Here is a 7,480-nt window from a genome sequence, read left to right as displayed (position 1 = left end):
TTGTAACACCCAAAAATTTGCACCATTTTAAAGTAGGTGAAATGATTTAATTGTGTATCTTTGTGAGCATTTAAACTTAGAAAAATAATAATTTTTATTAAATTAAAATCAAATATAAGGTTACCTACATGTTTATGCATTCATGCTGCTGCATATTATTTTTGTATTGAGTGGTTTGAAATCAGATTTCAAATTGATTTGAATTTGCATTCAAAAGTTATTTGGAAATTAGGTTAGAAAATGGAAAAGTATTACTCCCTCCCTCCCTTGACTTCGGGCCGCCACAGCCAGCTCGCCCTGTTCCTGCGCCCATGGCCTGCTTCTCCACACTAGCCCACTCTCGTCCCCATGCCATTCTTCCTCTGCGTGGCCCAGCGCTTCCCTCCGTGCCTCGTGGCCTAGCTGTGGCCCAACCGGTCGCCCGCGCTCCTCCTCTCCTTTCTCTCGCTGGCTGGTGGGGCCACCGTATTGGAGTCTCCTTCTTCCTCCTACTCATGTCCGAGCCAGAGACCACCACCGCTGCTGTCGACTCCGCGTTCATTACGCCATGCCTGGCTTGGACCCCATGTAAGTTTCGTCCATAAATAGCACTGAGGCCACGCCGCCTCCCTATATCGCCTTAGAGCAAGCTTTTGCCCTCTTGTTTGCTCCACGCCATCGACAAACCCTAGCAGCTCGCGCCGCCGTTGACGCCATCTGCCTTGCTCTGCATCATGCCGCCTCCATCTGCTCTGAGCCTTAGCAACGTACCTAGATGAGCTCGCCTTGATCTCCTCTCTCTCCTGGTGTTTTCTTCTTGTGAATTCGTGGTCTGTAGGCCGAGTTTCATGAGAGCCACCCGTTCCGGCCATGGCGTCGCCGTGTAGCTCACTGCTGACCTCACCGGTGTCATCTCTCCCTGCCTAATCCAATCTTGGCCTCCCATGTCTAATCCAACGGCCGGTATTAGCCGATATCCCTTCGGCTGGCATATTTGCAAAGAAGCCATTACAATTATTTGAGTATTAACCCATCGTCCTTGTCTTTTTCTAAAGAGCCCCTCGGATTTCTGATTTTAGAACCCGCAGACCATAGCACTTTTTCAAAATACATTTTCTTCTTTAGAAAGCGTAGTTTCTTCGGTTTAAATCCAAAATATGTTCTCACCTATTTACAGTTTTGCCACTAATCTTGTTTTTTGCCATAAAATCTCCGTTTTAACTCCAATTTGATCCGTTCAACTTGCGTTAGGTTCGTAATTTCATAATCTACATGTTCATACTATTGTTAAGTATGTTTTCAACTTTTAAAATTCAAAGTTAGATTTAATCTATTATTTTACTAAAGGAAATCTTGTTTAATTCATAACTTCTTCGTTTTAGCTCTGATTTTTATGATCTTCGTGTCTGTGTGCTCGTAGCATCGTGTAGAACAGTTTTAAAACCTTTTTAACTTCTATTTCTACTATTTTGTGTATTTTTCTAATTAGCTTATTTTTGTTTGCTATGCTTGTATGTATGGATGCCTGTGTGATGCTGTTTGATCTCGAGTAGAAAGTGAGTTTTGTGTTGGTGATCTGGAGCAAGTCTCTGAGGATCAAGACCAGCAGTGATACTTTGAATTAAGGCAAGTATAATATGGGGCTCCTTGTTACCTATTCACTTTAATGCAAATCTCAACTCATATGCATATGTTAATGAACCGCTTGGAGTCAGTTTACCTTGATATTGATTATCCTGTCGGCACAAAATTTTGTCTCGTGCCGAGGGCACACGAGCAAGCCAGAAGGGTCTACTCGATGGAGCTATAGATCTGCCTAGCTTCAATGTAGGGATGGTCGATCTTGCGTACTGCACCCGAGACGTGCCAGTCAATTTGACCCTGCAATTGACAAGGAGAGAAAGTTTATCAATAATTTAGGGCGGAACGTGTTGGTGTTGCCAAACAGTCGTGAATGTGCGGCTCTGAGAGCCGATATGAAAGGATATCGACTAAATAGTCAAGTCCAGTATATTCCTAAGAATGAATCAACTAAAGCTCATGGAGCTGTGTAAGAAAAATCAGTTATAGTTCAGGATGAATATCATTATTTAGACAAATATTGGTCAATGGCAATAAAATGTCAACAATAATTGGTTTATGCTAAGCCAATGACTGCATGTAACTGAACCCCTTTTATATAAAAGAAATAGATCATCATCATTCAACCATTTAATAAAGATAAATATAATGAATATATTAGATCTCACCTATTGCTATGACCAGTGGGGCATGAGGCAGAATCATGTAGGCCATAGAAACAACAATAGACTCGATGACCCTAACTTATTACTAATATCAGTGGGGCATGAGGTAAAATCATGCAGGCCGTAATACAATAATAAGATCACGGGGCTAACACATCTTTCAACCTATCTTTACTTGTCGACAGAATATCGTCGGCAGCCCTCTGAGGGGTATCCCACGAAGGTGGATTGATCGACAGGGGAGCGTGAGATCAAGAACAAGAAGGCAACAGAGACGCACGAGTTATACAGGTTCAGGCCGTTAGTATGATGTAATACCCTACTCCTGTGGTCTGTTGGTTTGTATTAGCCATCGTATGATATTGCGTGTGTTTGGAGGGGGTCCCTGCCCGCCTTATATAGTCCGGGGAGTAGGGTTACAAGTCGGTTAGATCTAAGAGATAACCGGAAAGTAATAACTGATTACAGGAATCTTGGGATCATACATATCCTAACAGATCTTGTAGTATCTTTGGGATATCTTCTAGATGTCTTGCGGAAGGCGCCGACCAGAGTCATGCCCTACAAGGCTTCGTCTTGTGGGCTAGGCCGCCCCTGAGGGCGCAGCCCATGTGGTCTACCGTGGATACCGGGGGCCATATCCCCACAGCTAGTCCCCGAGCCTGACAGTAGGTGACATTGTTACATGGTGCCAGGGTCAGAAAGTAGAAGACCAGCCGAGCAGGCAGCTAGTCCCTGGGCGTAGCCACGAGATGAGAACAAGCACATTCACCACAAGGTGAAGTGTGCCCACTTAGTCCCCAAGCCTGCTAGAAGATGAAGAATGAATCTTGTAGCAGGGTCAAAGAAAAAGAAGTCTGAAAGCTTGCTGACGTCACCTGACATGCGCGTATCAAGACCCTCGACGTGTTGCCCAAGATCAGCACCCTGATCCAAACAGCATGGAGTAGCTTGATAGCACACCGACGAGACGTAGCAAGATCCAACCACCATGGGAGCACCGAGGAGTCCATGGCGTCGCTAGCAATGACCGAGTACCGAGGAGCGAGGAGTCTCCGGCGTTGCTGGTGATGTCCGAGCACCGAGGAGTGAGGAGTCCCCGGCGTCGCTAGTGATGACCAAGCACCGAGGAGCGAGGAGTCCCCGGCGACACTGGCGATGACCGAGCACCGAGGAGCAAGGAGTCCCCAGCGTCGCTGGCAATGATCAAGCACCGAGGAGCGAGGAGTCCTCGGCATCGCTGGCGATGACCGAGCACCGAGGAGCGAGGAGTCCCCGGCGTCACTGGCGATGACCGAGCACCGAGGAGCGAGGAGTCCACGACATCGCTGGCGATGATCGAGCATCAAGGAGCGAGGAGTCCCCGACGTCACTAGTGATGTCCGAGCACTAAGGAGCGAGGAGTCCTCGGCGTCGCTAGCGATGACCGAGCACCAAGGAGTCCCTGGCGTTGCTGGGGATGTCCGAGCACCGAGGAGCGAGGAGTCCCCGGCGTTGGTGGTGATGACCGAGCATCGAGGAGCGAGGAGTCCCCGGCGTCGCTGGCGATGACCGAGCATCAAGGAACGAGGAGTCCTCAGCGTCGCTGGCGATGACCGAGCACCAAGGAGCGGGGAGTCCCCGGCGTCACTGGCGATGTCCAAGCACCAAGGAGCGAGGAGTCCCTGGCGTCACTGGCGATGGCCGAGCACCGAGGAGCGAGGAGTCCCTGGCGGCGTTGGTGATGACCGAGCATCGAGGAGCGAGGAGTCCTCAGCGTCGCTGGCGATGATCGAGCACCAAGGAGCGAGGAGTCCCCGGTGTCGCTGGTGATGTCCGAGCACCGAGGAGCGAGGAGTCCCCGGCGTCGCTGGCGATGACCGAGCACCGAGGAGCGAGGAGTCCTCAGCGTCGCTGGCGATAATCGAGCACCGAGGAGCGAGGAGTCCCCGGCGTCGCTGGTGATGTCCGAGCACTGAGGAGCGAGGAGTCCCTGGCGTCGCTGGCGATGACCGAGCACCAAGGAGCGAGGAGTCCCCGGTGTCGCTGGCGATGATCGAGCACCGAGGAGCGAGGAGTCCCCGGCGTCGCTGGTGAAGTCTGAGCACCAAGGAGCGAGGAGTCTCCGACATCGCTGACGATGACCGAGCATCGAGGAGCGAGGAGTCCTCGGCGTTGCTGGCGATGATCAAGCACCGAGGAGCGAGGAGTCCCCGGCATCACTGGTGATGTCCGAGCACCGAGGAGCGAGGAGTCGTCGGCGTCACTGGCGATGACCGAGCACCGAGGAGCGAGGAGTCCTCGGCGTCGCTGATGATGTCTGAGCACCAAGGAGCGAGGAGTCCCCGGCGTCGCTGGTGATGACCGAGCACCGAGGAGCGAGGAGTCCCCGACATCGCTGGCGATGACCGAGCACCGAGGAGCGAGGAGTCCCCGGCGCCGCTAGCGATGATCGAGCACCAAGGAGCGAGGAGTCCCCGGCGTCGCTGGTGATGACCGAGCACCGAGGAGCGAGGAGTCCCCGACATCACTGGCGATGACCGAGCACCGAGGAGCGAGGAGTCCCCGGTGTCGCTGGCGATGATCGAGCACCGAGGAGCGAGGAGTCCTCGGCGTCGCTGGTGATGTCCGAGCACCGAGGAGCGAGGAGTCCCCGACGTCACAGGCAATGACCGAGCACCGAGGAGCGAGGAGTCCCTGGCGTTGCTGGGGATGTCCGAGCACCAAGGAGCGAGGAGTCCCCGGCGTCGCTGGCGATGACCGAGCACCGAGGAGCGAGGAGTCCCGGCGTTGCTGGCGATGACCGAGCACCAAGGAGCGAGGAGTCCCCGACGTCGCTGGCGATGACCGAGCATCGAGGAGCGAGGAGTCCCTGACGTCGCTGGCGATGATTGAGCACCGAGGAGCGAGGAGTCCTCGGCGTCGCTAGTGATGTCCGAGCACCGAGGAGCGAGGAGTCCCTGGTGTCGCTGGTGATGTCCGAGCACCGAGGAGCGAGGAGTCCTCGGCGTCACTGGTGATGACCGAGCACTGAGGAGCGAGGAGTCCATGGCGTTGCTGGTGATGATCGAGTACTGAGGAGCGAGGAGTCCCCGACATCGCTGGCGATGACCGAGCACCGAGGAGTAGGGAGTCCCCGATGTTGCTGGCGATGTCCGAGCACCGAGGAGCGAGGAGTCCCCAGCGTCACTAGTGATGACCGAGCACTGAGGAGCGAGGAGTCCATGGCGTTGCTGGTGATGACCAAGTACCGAGGAGTCCCTGGCATCGCTGGCAATGACCGAGCACCGAGGACCAGGGAGTCCCCGATGTTGCTGGCGATGTCCGAGCACCGAGGAGCGAGGAGTCCCCGGCGTCGCTAGCGATGACCGAGCACCGAGGAGCGAGGAGTCCCCAGCATCACTGGCGATGACCGAGCACCGAGAGCGAGGAGTCCCCGGTGTCACTAGCGATGACCGAGCATCGAGGAGCAAGGAGTCCTCGGCGTCGCTGGCGATGATCGAGCACCGAGGAGCGAGGAGTCCCTAGCATCGCTGGTGATGTCCGAGCACCGAGGAGCAAGGAGTCCCTAGTGTAGGTGGCGATGTTCGAGCACCGAGGAGTCCCGGGCGAAGCTGGTGGGGTCCGAGCACCAAGGAGTCCCCAGCGTAGCTGGCGACGTCTGTGCGGTGAAGTGTGCCCCCTTACTCCTCGAGCACGAAGAAACCAGGTGCTAAGGAGTCCTCGACATCGCTGGTGATGTAGCATGAGTGACAAATAGTCTGGTCAACTAGTCGGCGATGAAGTGAGCATTGAGTAGAAGCAACCAGCGAACAGTCTGATCAACTGGTCGTCGACGAAGTCCATGAACCTAGCGGTCCGACCAGTTGATCGGTGGAGAAGTCCGAGCACCAGGTGATCCAATCACCTGGACGATGACCCTGCAATACAAACATGTAGAATGGGTAGTACATGATGTAAAAATATATGAACTCTAGAGAAAAAATAGCGTATGTGGCTTGGCGATCAGTTGGAGCGAAGATGTATTTAATATAAACCGCCCGAACAGTTAGTGTGTAGCTGAGTCTCCAGCCCTAGCTAGCCTACTAACCATAACGCGATGCGCGGAGCCTGTGCACATGTAGGAGGAACAGGCATCGCTAAGGAGCCGCTACTGACCACCCATAACGCAGAGGGCAGACGCTCGTGCACGTGTAGGGAGGAGCCAGAGATAGGGCCATCTCTAGAGGCGTCCGAGCATCAATAGGACTGTTCGGGGGTTCAAAAAATCGTTTGGAGCAAACATGGAGAAAATAGTTCGGAGAAACATCATGGCAATATACAGAGATTGGAGAATATTTAGAAGAATATTAAAGCGTGATTTAGCATTAGACAGAAAGTCTAGTTGGCGACAAATGGCGTTATCTTGTCGGCGAGAGGATGGACGTCTTTAACCTGGTCAATGAATCTGCCCCTCAGGGCATGTTGGTAAGCGGTGGCGGCGTTGGTGAACCCAAAGGACAGAGCCGCAACTCCTGGACTTTTCTGAGCAGCCTCCGATACATCTGGATCAGAGGGTGGTCGGTGCTGAACCAAAGTATCCAGGGCTGATTCGGCGATGGAGAGACAATCGACGAGCTTCAGACCGACCCGATCGATGGATTCGATCAGATCATCGTTGTTGATCTGCCTCCTCTAGTAACGAGGAAGCGGGTGGCGAGTTGTTGACGAAGGAGGCCTCGGAAGCAGTTCCCAGATCGGATCTGCAGTCACAGGTGCATGGATGATTGGAGCAGAATCGATCTGCACCAGCTCAAGGAGCTCTCCGACACCGTCAGCGTTGATGGTCCATGAGATAGATCCGACCATGAAGATCTGGCCGGGCTATGGGCGGGACAAAGAGCCTACAGAAAAAGGCAACTTGTTGAACAAGGAAACATCACGCCGGCCCCTACCTGGCGTGCCAATTGTCGACAGAATATCGTCGGTAGTCCTCTGAGGGGTATCCCATGAAGTTAGATTGATCGGCAGGGGGGCGTGAGATCAAGAACAAGAAGGCAACAGAGACACACGAGTTAGACAGGTTCAGGCTATCAGTATGACGTAATACCCTACTCCTATGGTCTGTTGGTTTGTATTAGCTATCGTATGATATTGTGTGTGTTTGGAGGGGGTCCCTGCCCACCTTATATAGTCCGGGGAGCAGGGTTATAAGTCAGTTAGATCTGAGAGATAACCGAAAAGTAATAACTGATTACAGGAATCTTGGGATCATACATATTGTAACAGATCTCATA

The sequence above is a fragment of the Miscanthus floridulus genome, chromosome 10 (genome assembly GCF_019320115.1).
Source record: "Miscanthus floridulus cultivar M001 chromosome 10, ASM1932011v1, whole genome shotgun sequence".
NCBI classification, from domain to species: domain Eukaryota; kingdom Viridiplantae; phylum Streptophyta; class Magnoliopsida; order Poales; family Poaceae; genus Miscanthus; species Miscanthus floridulus.
This window is presented reverse-complemented; position numbering follows the sequence as displayed.